General features: G+C 42.1%; 1 long non-coding RNA gene across 1 annotated transcript in view; it reads right to left on the bottom strand.

Moving 5' to 3' along the window:
* The window catches only part of LOC129058103 (uncharacterized), a 228,188-nt gene that overhangs the window by 142,337 nt on the left and 60,789 nt on the right, over positions 1–25,062 (bottom strand). Inside the window, exon 3 of the long non-coding RNA XR_008522964.2 lies at positions 3,295–3,415. This is a non-coding gene — a long non-coding RNA (uncharacterized LOC129058103). The remainder of the gene's footprint in view (positions 1–3,294; positions 3,416–25,062) is intronic.

Genomic DNA, 25,062 nt, shown 5'->3' with positions numbered 1-25,062 from the left:
AGTACTGATACATACTAGAACATGGATAAACCATGAAATCATTATGGTAAATGAGGGAAATCAAACACAAAAGGCTACATGTTATAAGATTTCCATTTATATGAAATCTCTAGAATAGGCAAATCCATAGAGACAGAATGTAGATTAGTGACTGCAAAGGGCTCTAGAGGCACGGGAAAGGGAGTGACTGCTAACGGATATGGGGTTTCCTTTTGGCATGATGAAAATGTTCTGGAATTAGATAGTGGTGATGGTTGCACAAACTCGTCAATATACTAAAACCCACTGCACTGTACGTTGTAAAATAGTGAAATGTATGGTATGTAAATTATATATCAACAAAAAAGAAGCAATTATTTATTCTCTCTATTAATTCAGTCACTTTCCAAATGAAGCAGTGACCCCACATTCCTCCCATCCTTGCTTCCAAACAGTCACTGGGCCTCCTGTATTCCTCAGATGGGTTTGTTCGTAGAGTTCTACTTCCACAGCCACTACCCAAGTCCAGATTTTCATCACTCTGTATGAGATTTACAGCCATTGCTTTCTAACTGGACTCCATTTCCATCCTAAGCCATCCCACACAACCCCCAGAATATTTGTAAAATAGGTATAACCTCTCCTTCTGCACATATATGCATTCTCCGCCAGCCTAAAAATCCATAAGGGCTCACTATGACCACATCATCACATTTAAACCTTATCTCCTATTCAGAGGCCTCCATCTAGCATCGGATCCTCTCTTGCTTCACAACCTTTTTTCTTTCCCATGCAGATATACCCCCTCTAAATAGCCATGCCAGTCTCCTTCATATCTTTCACATACAGCATGTCCAGTCCTGCCATTCTACTTTGACTTTTACACACATATTTTTTTCTGGAATGCTCTATTTCCTTTCATTAGTCTGTGACTCCACTTTTTTTTAAGACTTTACCCAAAGTTCCTTTCCTTCAGGATGCCTTCAGGATCTGCCCTCAACAACCCCTTACCACAATAAAAGTCACAAATACTAGTTATTAAAGATCTATACCATACTAGGTGCTATGCTAGGAGATTTAAGCATGCTGTTATTGTGCAGAGGCTGGTGAGGTAGGTAGTGTTGTTTCTGTTTACAGCTGAGGAAACAAAAGCTTGGAGAAGTTAAATCATATACAAAAGGTCATGTAGCAAGAACTGCCAAAGTTGAGATTTGAGATCATAGCTATGAGACCCTAAGTCTCGTACTCTCACTTCCTGAACTATTGCATGATACATGTACAAGAGTTTTATTTGAGAATGTTAGTTCTTCAATCGACAGAATTTTTTCAAGGGTAAAATATCGTGCCCACTGACACCAGTAAACTGTCTTGGTGAGAAATAGCAAGAACTATCTCTGCCTAGCAAGGAGTACGCAGTTGACTGGATCAATACTAGAATTATCTTGAAGGCTGCAGAACCAGGCTCAGAAAACCAGATGGGCCTAGGGAATATTAGGCAAATGAGAACATAGCCAAGGCCCTGCCCCAGGGATAATCTGCTGAGAAAGCTACTATGACAGGACATGACTGCCCTGCTCATTTGATTTTTTTTTTTTTTTTTCCTAGACAGTCTCACTCTGTCACCCAGGCTGGAGTGCAGTGGTGTGATCTCGGTTCACTGCAACATCCACCTCCCAGGTTCAAGCAATTCTCCTGCCTCAGCCTCCCAAGCAGCTGGGATTACAGGTATGCTCCACCACGCCCAGCTAATTTTTGTAATTTTAGTAGAGACAGGGTTTCATCATGTTGGCCAGGCTGGTCTCAAACTCCTGACCTCAAGTAATCCACCCGCCTCAGCCTTCCAAAATGCTGGGATTACAGGAATGAGCCACTGCACCTAGCTCTGCTCATTTGATTCTACTTTTGCCAAGTGAGTGATCTCTCTTACCTCTTTGAGTCATTACTTCTGAATTGTTCAGTTGGCCGAGCCAGGGCAGAGTCCAGAGAAAAGAGATGCCTTGCCTCTTTAACCTCTGAAGTGGGAGATAGAGTGCCCTGCACACCCCGGGACTCACTCTAGGGGAGTTGGGATCATTTGGATTTAATTTCTGCAAACATTCACTTTTCTTTTCATCCCAACGTGGGCTTGGCCATGCAATCTGCTTTGGCCAATGGCCTATCAACAGGAGTGACACAAGCAAAGGCTTAAAGTCAGCCTGCATGATGGGCCTGGCTCTCTCTCCCTATCATTGCCATGAGAAGGATGGGTCATGAGAAGCGGCTGCTCCTTCAGCCTGGACCCCAGAATGAACCCCTGTGGATCGGAGCCACCCCAGCTGACTCAGTCCCACAGTCGAGACAGAGCTGCCCCAGCAGAACCACAGAATGGTGAGGGTGATGATAAATGTAAATGGCTGTATGTCATTGCATAGTTTGATTCAATGGTCTTCCCCAACAAAGGAGAGGGATAAGAAGATCTTCCAAAATACCAGTTCTCCTACTTTATCATATTTTCTATTTCCCAATCCCTTGCATGGAGCCTAGTACAACACGCAACACAGCATATTCACTAAATACATATTTGTTAACTATCAAATGATAATACAGAGTTTCCTATTGTGATTTATAGAGAGAAGGATTTCAAAAAACACAGAGTCAGTTTTGACATTCTCTCGAGTCAACAGGGCCAAGAGCTTCCTAAGTTTATGAGTGTGAAATAAAAAATAATTAGTACGCTCAAATAAGCAACTTCTTAAAGTGGTAGGCAGAATTCCATGGGCTTGGCAATGAGACCCCCAACTAGGGAGGTTTGACGTGGGGGATGTAGTCACGTGATTTTTGCTAGCATGAATGAGACATTACCTGTTGTCTCACAACCAGCCAGCTGCCCCGTTCATCCCAGCCAGGGAATTTCACTGAGATTACCCTGAGACTCAAGCTGACAACTAAGCAAGGGGGTGTACAGGAATTCAAAATTCTTAAACATCATTTTTTAAAAATCCTCTTGCCCTTGTTCCAGTTCCACACCAGTCAGTCAACAAGTATTTATTGATCTTCATTTAGGTGCTCGGCACTAGGCTTGCTCCTAACTTTACTGAGTCTGCATCAAGAGTAGAAACAAAAGTCCATCTATCTTATGTCTAAATATTGCAAAGTTATAAATCAAGCCAACAAAGTACAAGATAACATATGTTCTATCCTCCTACCTCCTACCTTGACAAACATACTTTCATGAAAACAAATAGAACAATGACAATAAAATGGAAAGATACATAGAAAGCTGTGGTTCTTTTATGACAAAAGTTTCATGACAGAATTTGAATATTTTGCTCATACCTGTGTGTTCTTCTGAAGGGCTTCTGATGAAGCAGTTACTTCATCCTGGAGCCAGGAGGATTTTTTTCATTTGGGGTGGTGGGCTCAGTATTGCTGAATCTTCTGATTTTTTCAGCAGATGCTAGAAATAAAAAAGATGTATTAAACCATTTAGTTTTTTTAAATGTTGAAGAGATTTTTGGAACACGTTGCGTAGGCCAACATTTTGCAGGTGAAACATCTCTATGGGCTTTATTGATCTAAAAAGCTACCTGTTTTCAACCTCTGCTATCAGGCTAGACTAGCCTCCATTACCTCCATTTCTTTTAAGGGTATAGATAAGACGAAGGAGAATAAAACTGGAAATACTTCTTGTCTGGAAAGTTTTTATGAGCTGTTCTATAACCAGAAACACCTGTATCTAGAGTAGCTCTAAAATATAGTGCGAGTCTTATATATAACTGTAGATCTTCTAGCAGCTACATTAAAATATAAAAAGAAACCAGTAAAATTAACTTTAGTAATATATTTTATGTAGCACACTATAGCCAGAATATTATTATTACAACATATAATCAATATAAACATTTTAAATGAGATATTTTGCACTGTTTCTAATATATATACTGATATTGCAATCCAGTGTGTTTAATACTTACAGCACATCTCAGTGTGGACATTCCTGGTGCTCAGTAGCCACATGTGACTGGTGGCTTCCATAGTAGCCAGTGCAGATCTGGAGTCTGTCCCTGGTGCCGCTTGGGGAAGGCACTAGACTAACAACTCAACTCTTAGGCATGATCTAATGCAGTATCTTGCTTTTTCTCTCATTTTTTGAGACATGGTCTCACTCTGTCACCCGGGCTGGAGTGCAGTGATATGATCATGGCTCACTGAAGCCTAGATCTCCTGGGCTCAAGCGATCCTCCTGCCTCAGCCTCCCAAATAGCTGGGAACACAGGTGCGTGCCACAACTCCTGGCTAGTTTTTAAAATGTTTTTGTAGAGACGGGGTCTCATTTTGCTGTCCCGGCTGGTCTTGAACTACTGGGCTCAAGCAATGCTCCCGCCTCAACCGCTCAAAGTTCTAGGATTATGGGCGTGAGCCACCACACCTGGTTTGCAGTATCTCTCAAAGGATGGTTTGTGAACTTCCCACTTGTGAGTCATTTAGGGAGCTTGTTAGCAGTACAGATTTCTGGGACTTCACTCTCAAATATTATGATCTAGAATCTCAGGGGTTAAGTCTATGGCATCTGCATTTTTAGTTGGCAGCCCCTGTTGACTCCAAAGCACAGTAAAATTTGAGAAGCGCTGCCTTAAATCCATGGAATAGACATTTTTATTTTTAATAATGTCTTTGTGGCCTGGATAATTTTATCAACTCAGAATAAACTAGGAGTTGATTGTTGCTATGGTGTTAAAAACACAGCTGCTGTCAGCCAGTAATTATTAAAAACTCTGCTCCACCTGTGTAATATGAAGCAAATCACAGCAACTCTCCCTCCTGGCATAATTTCTCCATCTGAAACTAAAGCAGTGGCACTAATCTATGTCACTCTGTTCCTCCTGAGGACAAACCCTTTTTAAACAGAAGTTTAGAGTCTTTCTCTCTTGGCTCTTTGATTCATCACTGTGGTTTCTCAGTTCCAAATCCTGACCGTTGTTTCATTTGGATTGAAAATGGACAGGGTGGCATTTTAGTTGTCGTGCCTAGCTTCCTGGTATATTCCTCCAAGTGAGTGGATGCTTTCAGCTTTGCTCAATGTGCCGGAAGGAAGTCAGAGTGACTGTCAGCTCATGTGTGCCACAAACCATTGAGGCTGAGTTCCCAGATTCACTTCGCCCCTAATTCCCTGTTCACCTTTGTACCAGGGTCTTAAGGCTGAGTTTCCAAACCTGCTGATGCAGTTTTTCCTCCAAGGAGCCCTAGGAGCTCCTTTATCCTGTGGTATTCAGAAGCTTTGCGGGCTATGCTTGAGCTGGGATACTCACACTTTTAAACCATTATAGAAGGGTATCTTAAGCAATTTTTTAAGATGCCTTATTTGTCATTAATTCCTCCAAAGGGATGTTGCAGATGATTTTAAACATTTGACATATTAAAGGAAAAGAATCCCACCTGAGCCGAGGTTGATGCTGGAACAGAGGGCAGAAACAGTGGAGACCGTGAAACAGGCTGGGGATATTGGCCTGTTCCCTTTTACTTTCCTTCTCTTTCTCCTCCTCCTTTTCCTTTTGCCACTCCTACTTCCTGTTATTATGTATCTTCATGTCAGTTTCCTTGTAGTTTCCCACCCCCTGCCCCAATAAGGTCACAGGAATTCTAAGCTCCTGAAAGACAATTCTATGATACTAATTACATGTCTGGGAAATGAAGCCCTGGATTGCAGGTGGTACCCGCCAGCAGCTATCACTATTACTATTATTATTGTTATCATTATATTATCACTTGGTATGGAGCCTTTAGCTTTCTGGGACTGAATAATCTTCCTTTGGTTTTGTTGCCACATGCTGGCTTTGTGAGCCTTCATTTGCTTTTCTATATGGCATTTTTGTTATTCTTTTATGCATACTTTTTCCTTTATCCAGAGTTAAATGTAGCAAGAAAGAATTCTTAGATATATTAAGAAAGATGCTAAGAAAATAAAATCCCACTTTCAACCCAACCAATGTCAAATGGCAGAAATAATAATGAGAGGTGGGACATTTTCATGGCATTCACACAAATATTTGAGGGCTTTCACATGTCAGGCACCCCTCCAGGCTCTGAGATATGTGAATAAACAGGACTGAAAAAAAATCTCTGTCCTTCTACTGGAGGAGGCAAACAATAAACAAATTATTATTAAAACGTGCATTGGTGGTCATGAATATGATGGGGAATAAAAGCACGCACAGGAGGGACGTGGGGCTGGTGGGCGGCTGCAATTTTAATTAAGGTGGTCGGGTAGATCTCACTAAGAAAGTGACCTTTGAACAAAGACTCAAAAGAATAAGACACACAAACTCCCTGGAACGTTCTTCCCACCAACAGGGTGAAAGCAGGTGCACCAGCCCTGAGACAAGAGTGAGCCTGGTATGCCTTCCAGAACCTCATCCATTTGGATTCACATTGGCTTATAACAGAGCTGAGAGAAGCAACACTGGGAAGAAAGCATTTTGTTTGAATTGGCACCTTGGGAGATCTTTTTAAACACAACTTGACTCTGTTGTTGCTTAATAAAGCTTAGGAAAAACATGATCATAGATGGACTGAGTCTTAATATCGCATTGATAAATTAGGATAAGGTCCCCAAATACAAGCCTTCTAGAGAAAGGAAGGGAAGAAAAGGGAACTTAGTATTTACTCAGCAGTAGGTGTCTAACAGGTTACGGGAAGGATCCCAAGCCTCAGCCGCTTGTGAATATAAATCAGATCCCATTAACCTAATCGCTCTGGGCTCTCTGGTTCCTCGCCCCATCAGCATGTGTAGGATTTCCAGCTTACTTTCAAGGTCTCTTCCTCCTGCCAGGTATTGCAGGGAGGCCCCGGAAGGTGTCACCTGTGCACTCAGGCATCAGCCCTGCCGCAGCTTCCCTCTGCTGCCTCAGGCTGCCAGTTGCTGCTGCCTGAATGCCCTTCTGGCTGCTGCTCCCTGAAGCACCCTGGCCTCTGCAGTACCAGTCATCAGTCACCTCTACTGCTCCTGCCCACTGCTGCTAGGGACCTGTGGATGGACAGCAAGTGGCTGCAGCATCATCACTCTCTATCCTCAAGAGTCCCTGCCGGCTGCAGTCTAGCATGAAAGCAGATGGAAGACATCACCCTCTTGCCTGCATTAGCCTGATCGAGGGTCCTTGGCAAATGGCTGAGCCCAAATCCCCTGAGTTGGTGAGCCTGCTCCTCTTTTTCTCCTGTATCCTTTCCTCCTAAGAATGCCCACATTGCTCTAGAGTGATTGCATCAGAGTGAATTCAAGAAACAGCCACGATGTTGCTGTTCTTAAAATTAGCAGATCCCTCTGACCCTCAAGTTCATTACAGATTCTGACTTTTTCTTCCCTTAAAATACATTTTATAGCAAGAGCTCCCAGAGCCCCCCACCCCATGCCCAGTCCCTGACTTACAATTCGATTTCTGTCAACCTCTCATCCCATCCTTCCCTCCCAGTTGATCAGATGTGCTCATTACAACCTTTGTTGTGGAAACCACTCCATAGCTACTTGCCTTAGAGGCTTTTTTTTTTTTTTTTTTTTTTTTTTTTGGAGATGGAGTCTTGCTCTCTCGCTCAGGCTGGAGTGCAGTGGCACGATCTCGGCTCACTGCAACCTCCACCTCCTGGGTTCACGCCATTCTCCTGCCTCAGCCTCCAGAGTAGCTGGGACTACAGGCACCCGCCACCACGCCCGGCTAATTTTTTGTATTTTTAGCAGAGACGGGGTTTCACCATGTTAGCCAGGATGGTCTCGATCTCCTGACCTCGTGATCCGCCCACCTCGGCCTCCCAAAGTGCTGGGATTACAGGCATGAGCAACCGCACCCAGTCACCTTAGAAGCTTTTTAGCAAGTACCATAGTTCATTCACTTTTAAATGAATTTTTTCTTAAGATAATTTTCCCCATTTTAGCATTTTTAATATTGGGATATATCCTATAATCAATGAAATGCAGAGTTTAATTGGTAGAGTTGTTTTGTTTTTGTTTCGGTTTTCATTCTTGGTAATGCATAAAGCCATGTCATATCTTACAGCCCATGGTGTCTTAGAACTGATAAGCTATGGCATCTACCTCAGTGGGTAGGTAAAGTTGAGGGGTTTTCTTCACGACAGTCTTGCTAAATCCCAGCCCCAGGTTTTTCCTAAATCCATGTTGCCCACGCTTTATTTGATTTCATCCTCAAGCTGACTTTAAGGAGTAGGTACTATTCATTATTCCCATTCTAAATATGAGAAAATTGACCCAGAGAAGTGTAGTCATAGACTCAAGGTCACAGAACGGATAAGAAGCAGAGGCAGAAGCAGAAATGAAGCTTGTCGGATCTCAGCACTTTTCCTTCTCCTCCATCCTGAACTTTCCACTTAAAAATGGCACAAAGATCCAAGGACTCATGTCAAAGCTGGGCAGAGTGCTGTGATCATGCAGCTCTTGGGATACCCTTAAAGTTAGGCATTAGTTAGCTTCTTGGCAATCTTAACAGTCAAAACCCCCAAGATGTGTTTGATGCTATTCTACTTGGCTACTTTTGCTTTTGTTGCCTGTGCTTTTGGGGTCATATCCAAAACATCATTGCCCAGACTAATATCAAGAAGCATTTGCCCTATCTTTTCTTCTGGTCGTTTATTGTTTCAGGTCTTACATATAAGTCTTTAATTAATTTTGAGTTGGTTTTTCTATATGGTGTGAGATAAAGGTTCAATTTTATTCTTCTTCATGGATATCCGATCTTCCCAACAACATTTATTGAAGAAACTATCATCTCCCTATTGTGTCTTATTGGTGTTCTTGTTGAAGATCAATTGGCCATAAATGCAGAGATTTATTTCTCGGCTCTCTATTTTCTTCTATTTGTCTATGAGTCTATTTTTATGCTGGTACCATGCCATTTTGCTTACTATAACTTTGTTGTATATTTTGAAATCAGGTATTGTGATGCTTCCCAGCTTTGTTCTTTTTGCTCAAGATTGCTTTGGCTCTTTGGGGGGTCTCTTTTAGTTCCATATGAATTTTAGGAAAATTTCTGTGAAAAATGCCATTGGAATTTTGATAGGGACAGCATGAATCTGTAGATTGTTACAGATTGGGTAATGTGAACATTTTAACGATATTAGTTCTTTCAATCCATGAACACAGGATAACTTTCCATTTATTTGTGCCTTCTTCATTTCCTTTATTAATGTCTTATACTGGTCAGTGTACAGATCTTTTACCTCCTTGGTTAAATTTATTTCTGAATATTTTTTATACTATTGCAAATGAGATTTTTTAGATTTATCTTTCAGATCATTCATTGGTAGTATATGAAATGCTACTAATTTTTACATATTAATTTTGTATCCTGCAACTTAAAAAGCTTCTGCCCAGCAAGAGAAACAATCAACAGAGTAAAGAGGCAGCCTATGGAATGGGAAAGAGTATTTGAAAACCACATATCTGATAAGGAGTTAATATCCACAATAGATAAGGAACTTAAATGACTGAAACAACCCTATTTTAAAATATGTAAAGGACGTGAATAGACATTTTTCAAAAGAAGACATACAAATGGTTAACACGTATATGAAAAAATGCCCAATATCACTTATCATCAGAGAAATGCAAACTGATATGCAATGAGATATTACCTCAACACCAGGTAAAATGGCTATTATCAAAAAGACAAAAGATAAGTGTTGGCACGGGAGTGGAGAAATGGGAAGCTGTGTACATTGTTGGCAGGACTGTAAATTCATATAGCCATTGTGAAAAACAATATGGGAGGGCTCCTCAAAATTTTGAAAACAGAACTACCATATGATCTAGCAATTCCACTTCTGGGTATCAGTCTAAAGGAAATGAAATCAGTATTTCAAAGAGATGTCTGTAATCCCATGTTTATCTCAGTACTACTCACAATAGCCAAGGTATGGACTCAACTTAAGTGTCTATAAACAGATGAATGGATAAAGAAAATATGATACACACATGTGCACACACACAGTGGAATACTATTCAGCCTTATAAAAGAAGGAAATTCTGACATTTATAACAACATAGATAAAGCTGCAGGGTACTGTGCTAGGTGAAATAAGCCAGCACAGAAAGGAAAATATTTCAGGATCTCACTTATATGTGGCATCTAAAAAAGTCAAACGCATAGAAGCAGGGAGGTGGTTGCCAGGGGTTGGGAGGTGGGGAGGAAATGAGGAGTCATTGGTCAAAAGGTACAAAGTTTCAGTTAGGATAAAGAAGTTCTGGAGATCTGTCATACAGCACGGTGTCTATAGTTAATAATAATGTATACTTGGCCAGGCACAGTGGCTCAAGCCCGTAATCCTAGCACTTTGGGAGGTCAGGACGGGCGGATAACTTGAGGTCAGGAGTTCGAGACCAGCCTTGCCCAAATGGTAAAACCTCATCTTTACTGAAAATACAAAAATTAGCCAGGTGTGACGGTGGGCGCCTATAATCTCAGCTACTAGGGAGGTTGAGGCAGGAGAATCACTTGAACCTGGGAGGCGGAGGTAGCAGTGAGCTGAGATTTTACCACTGCACTCCAGCCTAGGTGACAGAGCAAGACTGTGTCTCAAAAATAAATAAATAAATAAATAAATAAATAAATAAATAAATAAAATAAAATTTCAGTTTAAAAATAATGTATACTTGAAAATTTCTAATAGATCTTAAATGTTCTCGCCACACACAAAAAAATGGTAAGTATGCCAGGTGATGAATATGTTAATTAGCTTGATTGTGGTGATTATTAAACAATGTATACATATACCAAAACATCACCTTTATACTGTAAATATATATGTTTTTATTGTCAAGTATACCTCAGTAAAGCTGGAAAAACATTTAATTCAAAAATAAGATAAACATGAAACCCCAAGATGCTTCCTTTTTTGTGTTTTTAGTCCCCAAATGCAATGAAATTCTGAGTTCTTAAAACCACTCTTTAGGGACTGTGATAATTTCCTTATCGGTTCCATATGTTTTACTAGTGTGGTCTCAGAGGTTAGGAATCAACATTCCTCTGCCCCCAATTTCCCTTCCTTCCTAAAGTGCAGAGTCAACCGGAGATGAGTACGAGCATCCTAGTTTATAGGTTCCACCGGGTCTTTAGAGACCGTCTCCTCACTGACTTTATTCCGGGGCTTTATCTTCCTGCTTGAATGCTTTTGTAGCAGCCCAGTGCCCTGAGAGTTGTTCTGGGAGGCACCAGATATTTATTTAAAAAAAAAACATTGTTCTCTTATGGGTGCCACTTGATTACTCATTTGCCAACCCTAATCAACAGATGGAAACAATTTTGAGCACCTCAGTGAATGATTTCTTCTCTCCTTTTATATCAACCTATCATTCTGCTTGGTGTTGAAAGTGTGGAAGGGTGAGACACTCACCTTGTTTACAATCAAAGTGGATATCAGAATGATATAACAGAAGGAGGTACCTGCATTTCAATCCTGCCTTTTATTTGTAATGTAACCTTGTGTAAGTGATTTAGCTTCTCTGACTCAGTGTCCTCATCTGTAAAATGAAATCAATTGCATCTAAGGCATAGGGTTGCTTAAAAGATTAAAGGAAATCACAGGCAATACCCTTAGCCAAGAGCCTTACACAAAGTAGGCACTCAAAAAAATGTTATTTCGTTTTCCTTGGGGAGAAGAAAAAATACACATATGAAGCAATTAGTGAACGAGACAATAGATACACAATGCTAAATTGCTGGTAGAGTCAGTAAGTGCTCAAGGAGCCAGAGGAAGGAGACTTCAAAGTAGGCTGAAATCTACAGGGAAGGGCTGGGGAGAAGGAAAAAAAGGGTCAGCCGCTGGAGGGTGGGTCAGAGGGAACCACTGGGGAGAGGGGCGGGGGAGGGGCGGCAAGCTCACTCCTTTTACCTCTGGGTTTGAAACTGACTCCATAAGCCCTTTGGGAACAAAAGTGTTTTACCCCATTTGGACTTCCGGGTGTTTAAAAGTAGTGAGGGATACTAACCAAACAACCATAATAAAGGCATAAAGTTTTGTTTCTTCTTTTGTTTTTTAACTAGCAAGGCCATAATGAAATTTGAAGCAGAAAGTGAAAATTTGCATCCAGCTGTGCTGCAGGAACCCTGTTTTAAAATTTCGTCTTCTCAGATCTGTGTCCCTAGGAGGACGCAGCGCGTGATGAAATACAAAATTCTCCGTTGCTGATACCAGCAGAAGTGATTAGAAGGGCGTGGGTGAGGCAGAAATCATCTTTTAGTTTAAATTGTTGTAAATCAGACCCGAAAACTAGGCTATACATTATGCTTTTGTTACTCTGAGAGTTAAATTATAAGGAAATGAACTGTGCATAATAATTCCCGACGTCACTGACTTCCCTGCTTCCCAGCTTAATGTGCTCTCCTGTGAAGCAGGTTTAGCGCTTGGAGCCATGGCTGGGCGAAAGGCGCCCTCTAGTGGCTATCTTCTACAAGGGCCGCCGGAGGGGCGGGAGAGACCGTGTCCCCACGTGGACAAAGAGAAACCTCATCCTCACCTGGTTTTGGAGACACCGGGCCACGAAGGTGAAAGGAAGTGGCTTCCAAGAGAACTGTGTGTCTCCAGTTGACTTTTCCAAGTTGTCAATAAAAATTGTGAATTCTCGTTTCAATATCAGTTATCTGATAGCTGTGTCAGTACCTCCTCCAGCCAAGCAGGGAAATAGCAACCAGGAATTCCCGTTTCAATTTAGTGCGTTTCACCCAATACTTGGTAAAAGCTGAATAGCACACAGCTGTCAACCCACTCCTGCCCTGGCCTGCCCTCAGTTCTTGTTGAGCTCCATTTTCTGAGAGAGAATGCCCTGGTATTCGAGAAGGCCGCCTAACCAAATTCCTTGCAGAACAGAAAATTTCAGATAGTTCAGGGGCCCTGCGAAGCCTCTCACTAGAATGTATGATTTTTTCCTTAGACCAAAGCAATTAAAAAAAAGAAAAAAACTCAGAGTTTCAACTACAGAACTCATAAAGAGGCTTCCCACTGACTGGGTTTAAACAACAACTGAAAAAAAAGGTCTGGTTGAAGCAGGGTTTCTCCTCAGGCTTTCTTCTCTCTTCAGGTGACCTAAGAAGTCTGACCAGAGAGAGTTCACCCTCTGTCACCTGCCTGTGCTCATGACTAATGACACCAAGAGTCATCCGTACCCTGAACACTCCCTGACACATGCTTCCACCCTCTTTTTTAAGTGGATGGTGTGGAGAGGTCACAATAACACACAACCTGAAACTGCTCTAACTGTAAACCCAGAAAATCTGAGACTGGTCTCATTTAATTTATGAAGTTTATTTTGCTAAGGTTGAGGATGCGTGCCCTGCGCGCCCGTGACACAGCCTCAGGAAGTCCTGATGACATGTGCCCAAGGTGGTCGGGGAACTGCTTGATTTTATACGTTTTAGGGAGACATGAGACATCAGTAAACATATGTAAGTAGTACATCGGTTCTGTCCAGAAAGGCAGGGAAAACTCAAAGCAGAGGAGGGGGGCTTCCAGGTCACAGGTAGGTGAGAGACCAGTGGTTGCATTCTTTTGAGTTTCTGATAAGCTTTTCCCAAGGAGGCCATCAGAATATGCAGCTATCTCAGTGACCAGAGGGATGACTTGGAATAGAATGGGAGGCAGGTTTGCCCGGAGCAGTTTCCATCTTGAATTTTCCTTTCAGCTTAGTGATTTGGGGGGGTCCAAGATATTTTCCTTTCATGTAACCAAAGCCTTCTTGGTCCCCTCCTGCTTTCCTCTAGGTTGGGACCCAGAACCAGAGGCCACCTCATGATTCTGTCACATTCTAAAACCTCATGTCTTGCTGGAAACACGGGAATGGGAATTCTCAATTTCTGCGTTACGCACAGGATTTCAGGCCCTGGGTTCTTGATTGGGCTGGAGTGAGTATGTGCTACACCCAGCATTCGGGGAGGCAGAGGAGGGTTGGGGTACAAACCCCAGCATGCAGATGCAGGCGCTGTATTTAAGCATTAGATATGGACTTAGCCCCTGACAAGCTCACAGAAGAATTTATGGAGCGCCTCATTCAGTGTAACAGCAATAGGCTCCATTTTAATGAATCCCCTTGGTAGTATAATCATCACTCAGACAGGAACAACCGCTCTACGGGGCTGTGCACCCACTCACTGACCTTTGTACCTTCCCACTGAAACTGAATCCTTTCCATACTTTTTTCCTATTGCACGAAAATTTCATTTTTAAAATGAATCAATATGTGCTTAGGGAGTGCCATGGGGTCGGGGGCGGGGGGAAGAAGGAATGGCAGTTTGAGCCCTGGGTCTAGTGAGGAAGCTGAATCGGTTTACTGGGAGGCATGGTTCCCCTTCATAAACACCATGAAACAGAATTTCACGTTACAAATTCATGTGTGCGTGTGTGTGCAATTTTTTTAAAGCGTGTGCTTTGTTTCTGAGAGCGCATAGACACCACATGCTGCGGTTGCTATGGTAATTACTAGCCTCTGTTGAATAGGGACGCAAGGGGTTACATAGAAGAAAACCAACTGGCAAAAGTGCATGTTACAATGAATAAACCCACTTATTTCTAAAAGGTTGCAAGAGAAACTCAAACCAGAAAATAAAGGAACTGGAGGTAGGGGCACAATTTTTCAAAGACCTAACAAAACCAGCGCCTATAGCAGTTTTCATCATATATCTGGAGTGAAAAGTGTCCAAAGCCCTCGAGACATTTGCTCATGTGTTGCAATAGGCAGAAGACACAATCATATCTAAAAGCAGTACAATGTTATGCAATAGTATTAATAACAATAGTAGCAATAGTAATAGTAATAATGATTATCATTTATTGACTGAATGCAATATTTCCAGTAATTTTTCTATTTTATCTCATTTAATCCACACAAAAACCCTGAAATATATTCATCAACTCATGTTTTCATTTAGTTTATATTTTTAAAGCAATTTCTATGAGGCAACTGAGCCGAGCCCTGAAGATGTCAAAATGTGGAAAACCTTGTTTCTCCCTCATGGAGCCCACGGCTAGTGGGAGAGACAAGAGGTAAATAAGCTCATGACAGTGCAAGGTGCTAAGGAAACTCACAGGAGAAAAACTCTCTCACGGACCTTGGGGGCAGCGGTGGGGAAGGTGGTAGGGAACCACAAGGTAGGTCTTCTGAAGAAAGTGACATATCTGAGCAGGGTGTAAGAATGGTGAGACTTCAGCAGAGGACCAGGGAGAAGCGGTGTTCTAGACAGACAGAAATCTAAGCAAAGCCTCCATTTGGAAACAGACTCTGACAGGTTCCCTGAAAAGGAGAAGTCAATGTGGCTGAACCTGGAGTGAGTTGGGGTTGGTGAGAGAGCCAGGCAGAATAGGCAGGGCCAGATGGAGAAGGGCTTTCTGGTACATATGAAGGGGCTTGGACCTGGTCCCAGGGTCATGACAATGGGTCTTTACCAAGTCAGTAAAGAATATACAGTGGAGAAGGAGTAACACAATTCAGTTGTGTTTTAGCAAGCTCACTTTGACACAATGTGGAGGATGGATGGGGGAGGGCGAGAACCGAAGCAGAGATTGGAGGGAAGGCTATGTGGTAATTCCAGTGAGAGAAAATGGTGGGCTGAATTCAATAGAGCGAGGAAGGAATGGCAGCGGGAGGGCAGATGTGTGTCTATTGAGAGGGGCCTGATAAACAAGACTTGGTGTGGTGGCTGAGGTGGAGGAGGCCAGCAGGTACTATTACCCCTATTTGACCCCTATTTGACTTTAGACAGAACTGAGGCTAAGGAAAGCTTAGCAACCTGCCCAAGGGTCCTGCTGTAAGTGGCAGGAACAGGATTTGAACCTGTGCCCATCTGGTTTCAGAGCCTCTTCTTTCCATTACACTGTGTCGATTCCCATGGCTGAAGAAGAGGCTCCCTAGCAAAATCTGCCATAGGAGTGTTGCTTACAAAGGAAGAAAGGAGCGCTGTCTGATCTGGCTAACTAAGGAACACAATGTCCAAAGGCAGACTGGGAAATTTTATAGATGAGCAAGAAGCTTTGGGGACAGCAAACAGAAATGATTTATAAATTTTGTAGTTCCCTTTTTCTCTTAGCTTACCAGAATAAGGTAATACGCCATTTGCTTTTTAAAAGATTTACTTTAAGAAGCATTTAATTTAAGAAACAATATTATATCTTCTACAAAACCAGAGCTAAAGATATTTTCTTCTTTGACGTTCCACAATGACTCTTCTGTAAGAAGCAACATGATTGACCAACTAATTACTCAAGTACTTTACTTTATTCTAAGAAGAATTTAAGATAAAATACATGATGACATTTCTTTTTGAATTTAATAGCAGCTATTAGTTTAACTTTCCACCTTAAATGTGTCTTTCAAAGAAACATATATAGAGAGAGAGGAAGAAAAAATGAAAGCAACAACAAAAAAATTACATACAGAGAATTATATAACCTATCGGGTTTTCATTTGTCTAAAGCTGTGGAATTTCATACTCATTCTATTTCCTTTCAGAATCACCATTTGATATATCTTTCTTTTAAATTATTTATAAGCTCTCTTTCTTTTCAAAACTTCTACTCTCTATATCTTTAAATGAAGGCCACTTTCATTTGTTTTTGAAAACAGATAAAAATAAATCTAACAGCAATGGGTCTGTGTTTGCACTAGTTTGTGTCTTTAAGTAGAATGTCTAAAAAACAAGGACTGGCATGTCCAAAATAGAACAGCTTGCCTGGGCACTCTCTGCTCTGTTTGGACATAGCTGCACCAGCGTCCACACCACCATCAGAAGGGGTGGCTTTGGAAATCAAGATATATTAGCTTGAAACCCTAAACACGTGGAACCCTGCTATCAAGAGACTACAACGTACCATTCGTAGGCACCATATAAGCATTTAATGATCTAGCTGAAGTGTTACAATAGTGGGTTTAAACAGGATTTGATATTTGCCAAAGGAAACCAAAGTAGATCTTTTTAGCTCTCCCCTTTCCCTTATTCCTCAACTCCTTCATCACACTCTTGCTTTTACCCTTGACCTATTACTCAAACTCTTGGTGCTTCTAGCTTTGGGGGGAGGTGGGATATGGAGCAGGAATGAGAGTCCAAGTGCGGCAGAGAAAAGCTGGGAAAAGGAGGCTGAGAGTCCAGAGGAGTCAAATCAGAATTGTCAGCAGAGGGCTCCATACTTGGATCTTATGGACTCCAAGCCACTTTGAGAGGCACACCAATGCTGATTTTCTGCTCAGCAATTTGACATTTGTCATCCAAAGAAAAGTCAGCACATCATACTTTAAGCTGAGAAATTCACAGGTCTTTTGGGGGCTTCTTTTAATCATCACGCAACCCAACTGTGAGGCCAGGAGGTGGTAAATGACACTATTCTCCTTTGAGAGAAGCTCAGACTGGGACTTAGATCCAGGTCTGCCCAAGGATACATAGCAGGGAGTGAGTCATTTGACAAAGCAGCCCAGAGCAACATCTCTCCAAGTTACCATTCATCCACCAGGCTACATGGCTTCAGTTTAGTTTAGGAGGCAATGTTTTCCGTAGCTTTGATTGTTCTTTTGTATCCTGTTGGGACTGAATAAAAGTTAGTACCCTAATTACATTCAGATAGGTCAGCTGTATTTTCTGGGAAAGAGAGGTCCCCTCTTCCCAGCTTCTGCCTCTCAAGATGAGCAATGACTAACCTAAGTCTACCATAGAAGTCTTTTTCCCTTTCCAGTGACTGGTGTACCAGTGAACATGTGACCCAATTCCAGCCAATGACACATGGGGGAAAGAGCTGTGGGAAATAGATTCTTGCTGTCTTCTTACCCTCCTTCTTCTTGCCTTAGGACATGATCACATGAAGACTTGGTGCTTAGGATTGAGGTTCCAAGAGAATTAAAAAGAAGCCAAATGCATCCTAATTGATATAGTTAAGATGATCATTGTGTTGCTATAAAGAAATACCTAAGGCTGGGTAATTTATAAAGAAAAGAGGTTTATTTGGCTCACACTTCCGCAGGCTGTTCAGGAAGCATGGTGCCAGCATCTACTTCTGGTGAGGGCCTTAGGAAGCTTTTACTCATGGCAGGAGGCAGAGGGGGAGCAGGCATGTCATATAGCAAGAGAGGGAGCAAGAGAGAGACGAAGGAGGTCCCAGACTGTTTTTAACAATCAGATATCACAGTAACACATTACCGTGGGAAAGGCACCACGCCTTCCGTGAGGGATCTGCTCCCATGTCTCAAACACCTCCCACCAGGCCCCACCTCCCACATTGGAGATTATATGTCAACAAGAGATTTGGAGGGGACACACATGCCTATCAGTCATGCATATTAAATTTTAACAAATTGTGTGGTGAGAGTTTATATCTTTCAGTGGCTATTTTTGGAGACTTAACATTGGTGGTACATCTCTACTTGCCTTTGTAAGGGAACTAGCACTTCTTTAGGTCACGAGGAATCAAAACCTTGGTTGGGTTTCCACATTGATATTTGAAGTCCAGATGGAAATAAGGATCATGGCATAGCCAGGAGCTGACATCGGGGCGTCTTCTTGGCATGCGGGTCCTCTGGCATCAGCCCCGTGCATCTTCACAAGCCCTGGCTGATTATGTCAGCTTGTCTCTCACCCAGGCCAAGAGAGCTTCTGGTTCTATAGCCACATCTGTGCCTTCCAATTAGTAGGGCAATGAGTTACTAGTGCACCATCATCAGCCCAACCTGCTTTGCTATAACGGCTTTCAAATTCTGTTTTGACCTCATTGAATCACCCTTTGTTGAACAATTACAGCCTATATGGGCTATAATTACAATGGCAGTTTGTATCATTGAGCAGTGATACACTGGGAACAAATACAGCTTATTATGAAACAGACAGTATGCCCAAAGAGACTCATTCTGGATCTCTAAAAAAAATGTTTGATAAATCATTAGAGGGAAAGAAGTGCCTATATTATGATTTAATAGAAAGGGTCTCCATTGTGCAAGGCAGACGAGAACTCCTTTTGAATTGTTGAGAAACAATGTTTTAAAAAGGCAAACCCGAATCTGAGCTCTCAACTCTTATTGGTGGTTGACACATGCTTGTTAACTACCTAGTGGGAGACTTGTATGCAAATGGAAATATTGTGACACAAATGTACCTTCTTTTCACAAATTCTTGAATGAAATTTCTGTAAATCAAATCGCATTTTAAGTGTCTATTGAGTGATTCCATACTTTAAAAAATCATTTTAAAACCTGGGTAGTTTATGTGTATGAAAATACTGAATTTTTTGTTAGTTGAGGTTGTGGATTTTAGGCATGATATTTCTCATCCCAGGGGGAAAGTAGAAGACATCTTTGTTGCTGAGATATTGCTCATTGTTGTCCTGCACTTCATTCGAGGGCACTGGACATTGTATTATTTCTCTTTGATAGTAGTATTGGAAGACATTCCCAGAGCACGCCATCTTGGCTTGTACACAATAAACAATCATTTACAGTAAAAAGTGAGTAGAAGGAGAATGAGAATGTACATGAGAAGGAACATTTCTGAGTGCATAAAACAAGCAGCTGGAAAAAATTATCCAAGGAAGAAGGGCCTTGGGGCCTGGGAATTTGGTGGGATGAGCATGGGGCCACATCTTGAGCATAGATTCCTCCTGCCATCATCACTGCTGTTATTTGTGCCCTACTCCAACCCCGAGCGAGAACCTCAGAAGCTTGGTCCCTTGTCCCCTTGAACACAAATGCTTCCAAGGGCAGCTTCTAGAAGCTGCGCTGCAGCTCCCAGCACACTATGAGGACTTTGTAAATGTCAAAGAAGAGCAACAAACAAATTTTCCCAAAGCAAACTGTTTTCTCCATTTTCTAAGTGAGTGCAAATGTGATCGTGTGGGAAAGTTTAACAAGTTTTAAAGAACTTTGTAGCTGGACAAAAGGAGCATAAAATTGGTTTCAAGACACAAAGAATTCTTTGGAAAGTGGTTAACCTTTAAAGTAACTCCTAAGAAAGACAAAGATTTTGTATAGTCAATAAGACCCTTGGAATAACAATTGCTTATGTTTCCACTGCCCAGGAGTGTAAAGAAACAAACAAACCAATTTACATTTCCCTTAGCAGTAGCTTGTTTGTTGTTATTTTCTTTAAGAGTATCAGGGTCGGTGGCTGCAAATGGAATTTAAATATGTAGGGTAAAGAGGCAGTCAGACTAAAAATAAATGAGATTTTGAATAACCTCTGTAATATTTATAATCTTGTGCACTCTGAATTCCCATCATTTCTTACTCATCCAAACAAACTCAAATGGGTTTTTGGCCCATGACCTTTTTTTTCCCCTGCTAAATACAACCAACACACACATACGGAACCACAATATGGAAATGATCTGACCTAAGACATTTTGATGGTACAAGAGGATATATTTGGAAACCTGGAAAATCCCTCATGGTCAAAGCCTTGAGTGGCTTTCCAACCAAATGCTCCAAGTTCAAGCCTCCATCCACAAGTCATTCTGGAGTTCAACATATGGGTCTGGTCAAAAGTGAGAGGGGAAAGGGATTAGTGAGTAATCACACTGAGGCAAAACCAGGGAGGAAGAGCTCTGGGGAGCAAGAGGGAATCTGCATGGGGAGGAACACAAATTTCCTAGTAATCTACCACTTCCAAAGTAGAGCTGGAAAATGTCAAGGGCCTCTAGAGGACACATAATCAACTCCTGGAATGGAATCAGCACACCTGCCTCCTTGAAGTGCACATGCTCTTCTGGGGACAGAGCATCTCCTGGCCCAGGCCTCTCCTGGTCTCAGCAAGTAGGGTTGCAGGTTGTGTGATGCTGGAGCCTCACCTTTGTCTAGTGCTTTTCAGCTGGCAAAGTGCTGTCACCTGCATTATCTCTTATCACTCTTCAAATAGTCCTGGGAAGGATGCAAGCTATGTATCACAATCTCCATAAATAGGTTAAAGTCAAAAAGGTAGAAAAGGGTTAGATGTAAGCCATCCGATGAATAGCCAGGTCTGTTTTAGAAACGGATTACAGCACAGGAATGATAAAGAATGATGTTTCAGTTAACTTGGACTTTCCCTCCAATCTCATCAAGGAAGCCACCTTTTAAAAGTTCTCAACCACTAGGTCTTGCCTCCTGAACAATGTCCCAAGTCTGTTACCACAATTTCTCTTCTGAATTTTGCCCTAAGTTTATCCTTGTGGTATTGTTGCGACTGCCCTACAGTTTTGTGGCTTGTTGGGGATGGCTCTCGTTCTAGGGCTGGGGCTCCATGTGTACCCTTAATCCCTTTTCAGTATTCCCACAAGCTACAGGTCTTCCGACCACCTATTAGTTGACTTATTAAAGTAAACTCACCTTCTAAGGACAAGCCTTGATTTTTTTTTTCCTGCAGAGTACAGTCTAATCCACATGGAAGGGGAAAAAAGGAACAACAACATTTACCCAATTAATTAGCAAAGCACCTGTCTTGACCTTCCAGTCAATGGGTCCCAATTATCATGATGAGCAGCTTTCATTTGTTTTTGCCTATTCGGCATGATGGTCCCAGCCCCATCTCCAGAAAACCCTGCACCAGTTTTTGACAGTTACTCTCTGTATTTCAAGAAGAGCTCCAGCTTTATTTAAATCTAGCAATTACCACACCCTCACCGACCCCCATGAGGAGGGGATAGTCAATTTCTAGGTGGGACAGATGAAATGTTAGCCTGAGATGCTGCAACTGGCTACGTAATTTGCAAGCCCTGTGAAAAATGAAAATGTGAGGACCCTTTTACAAAAATGAATAAGGATTTCAAGATGGTAACAGGAGAACATTAAATCAAGAGTCCTTCCCGTGCAAACGCACAGGTTAAATGGCGATGAAGCCAGCCCTGCTTGGCTGTTTGCAACCCAGTGCATGCAAAGAACATAACCCTAACCACAGACACTGAATGACTGGCCTGAATTGATGACTCTTGAAGCCCAGCAGAGCTAGTGAAACACAGCAGTGCTAAATCAGTCACTGGGCCACCATGTGTGGGCTTAAAAGACATCAGGAGGTCCCAGGAGTCTTCAGACTAGCAGCCTCTGGGAACCTTCCCTAACTGCTAGGGCCTCAGCTTTCTCCATCCTTCTCTTGCCACTCCCCAACTTTGCCCACTGGATTCTCTGTGACGTTTGATGCTCAGACCACCTGCGATGCCTGTATGTGCTCAGCGAACCCCCTGCTTGCACTGAGACCTGCCCAACGCAGACCCTATGATGCATCACGGGAAGGTAGCCTGGTGACCCGGGCAGGTGGCTCTGGATCTTCCAATCAGCTCCCAGCTAGTTCAGGTGGAATGCATGCTCTGTGCCTCGCCTTCTAATCTTTTGGCCTTGAGTTCTGCAGACAAAAGGTGCTCCATAATGCCCGTGGAAGGGGATCAAATGGCCTTTCCCTGATAGATTCGGCTGTCTATTGATGAAGACAGGCAGTGGATGCTTGGTTGGGTCATGCTTGGATGTTGTGGATTGTAAAAGTGGTCTGTGGTCTCAAAGGAGCGTCACATTTTAATTACCAGAATTAAACATAGGCAAGGGGTAGTTGAGTGGTGATTTACTTTTGCTTTTATACTGTAAATGGAATGTTTAGGTTATTGTTATCTATAACTGTTTATGTACCATGAGTTTTACATACCAAAATCAGCGAGTTCCTTTTTACCTCTGGAAATGAAAAGTACATTTTAAACTTGGAGGGAGAATGAAGTAGATTTCTTTTTAATAACAGCTCTTTTTTCAAGAGTCAAATAGTGCTATCAGAAAGCTATTTTCAAAGCCTAATTTCAGCTGCACTCCTCTTCCCATTATAAATAAGACTGTATTGTCTTATAAGCTTGAATTTTTAGTCTGTGGGAAGGGGTAATTCTGCTACAAAGTTTTTCCTTGACCTGAAATTCTATTTTTCTACTTTGCAGCATCCTCTCAGATAAATTGCTGGTTCCTTATTAGTCTAAGATGTCTCCTTGAGGAAGCTGTAGAAGTCCCACCTCTGGGGACTCCAGTGGAAATTGATTTAATTGTCACAAGGCTCTCACACTAAGTACCTGAAAACTTTGGAGAATAAAAGGGGGAGACCCTTTTAAGTGATCATTTGCAGCTCTATGCTACTGAGAAGTGAAAAAAAAAATTTTGTTTTTAAACGTGAAAGCCTGTCAGTCCTGATGGTTTTCTTTTTAAAGGTCAGGACATATCCTGTGGGATTCTTCTTTTCACTAGAGCTTTCTTATCCAGCTTGAAACTTGTTCTAGATTAATGGCCAGAAGGCCAATGTAATACATTACCAAAACAGAGCTATCAGGAGTGGGCCATAGGGGCTCCCACAGTCCAGGCTTCATGGCACGCCCAACTGAGCTTCTTGTTGAAATGTGGAAGGAGCGAGGGCTTCTGATACTAACTCTTTTCTTCTGTTTTATTCCTGAAGATCTGGAAAAATATGCTTAGGTTGGCCATCCTCTCTCTCTCTCTCTTTTTTTGTTTTTTTTTTGGAGATGGAGTTTCACTCTTGTTGCCCAGGCTGGAGTGCAATGGCACGATCTCAGCTCACTGCAACCTCTGCCTCCCAGGTTCAAGTGATTCTCCTACCTCAGCCTCCCAAGTAGCTGGGATTACAGGCATGCGCCACCATGCCCGGCTGATTTTTGTATTTTTTTGTAGAGACAGGATTTCACCACGTTGGCCAGGCTGATCTGGAACTCCTGATTGCAAGTGATCCGCCCGTCTCGGCCTCCCAAATTGCCGGGATTATAGGTTTGAGTCACCGCACCTGGCCATGGTTGGCCATCCTCTCAAGTCTCCCGTTAGAGTTAAAATATCCACCAAACTTGCTGAAAGAACACTTTTCAATCCATTTCAACTTCTCTTCCTCAAATCATTCAGGAAAAAGGGCAAGATTAGGAAAAAGGGCAAGATCTGTAGGATGGACTTAATTTGATGCTTGATGATTATAAAGGGCCCAAACCTGTAGTCACGGGCACTCTGCCGACACCACTCCAGGACAGAGGGACCATTCCATGGAAATGTGGAGCATGAACAATTTCAGGATTAGGCATCAAAACATTTGCATTGATGCTTCTCAATTGCCAATTACAGCTGCTTGTACAACTGAGTTACCAAAAGCATTGTGGTCTGCCTTGATGAATAAACACTTACGACTAATTGGAAAATGTATTTCCAGAGTACCATGTTGCAGCCCTACATAGCTCCTTTATTATAGCATTCTGGCATCCTGCCCATCAAGCGGAGACCACTTTCTTTTGAATAAAGCTCAGATGTGATAGGCACAAGCTTTCCTTTCTCTACCCACTTCAACAACACAGCTGATTATTCAACCATTTTCTCTACCCTTTGCTGCCTTCTGTTCTTTTTTTGTTTCTTACCATTCAAAAATTCTGGCCGTGAGAAGCTCCAAAATTACTAGTTCTCTGAAAATATGCCTTCAATGCTCACTTTGCATCCAGTATATAAAAATGTTTCTCTTTCGCACAATTAGGAGTAGTAGGGAAAACATGGAAATGTAATTTCAAGCAGTTTTCTCATTTGTTTGTATGAAGGTGAAAATTTAGTGAAATTAAAAGCTAAGTATATGCAAGTGTGTACATACATGCACACACAACACATGAGGAGCTATGTTAAAGTTAGTGACTGATTCTGGATACTGTGATTTCAGTGGTTTTCTTCTGTATTTCATAATTTTTTTATCTTGACCATGTATCACTTGCATAATCAGAAAAAAATACATATAAATGACATGAAATACTGTTTCATTTACATAGGATTTTTTCTTTGTTTGTTTGTTTGTTTTGAGACAGTCTCACTCTGTCACCCAGGCTGGAATGCAGTGGCAATGGAGCAATCACGGCTCACTACAACCTCCGCCTCCCGGGTTCAAGTGATTCTCTTCCCTCAGCCTCCCAAGTAACTGGGATTACAGGTGTGCACCGCCACACCCAGCTAATTTCTTGTATTTTTAGTAAAGACAGGGTTTCCCCATGTTGGCCAGGCTAGTCTCACACTCCTTGACCTCAAGGTATCCACCCACCTTGGCCTCCCAAAGCGCTGGGATTACAGGCGTGAGTCACTGCACCCAGCCATAGGATCATTTTTCTAGACAGAGA

This window comes from Pongo abelii, chromosome 11 (genome assembly GCF_028885655.2).
Source record: "Pongo abelii isolate AG06213 chromosome 11, NHGRI_mPonAbe1-v2.0_pri, whole genome shotgun sequence".
In the NCBI taxonomy this organism is placed as follows: domain Eukaryota; kingdom Metazoa; phylum Chordata; class Mammalia; order Primates; family Hominidae; genus Pongo; species Pongo abelii.
The sequence above is the reverse complement of the archived record's forward strand: the minus strand, read 5'-3'. Positions and strand labels throughout refer to the sequence as shown.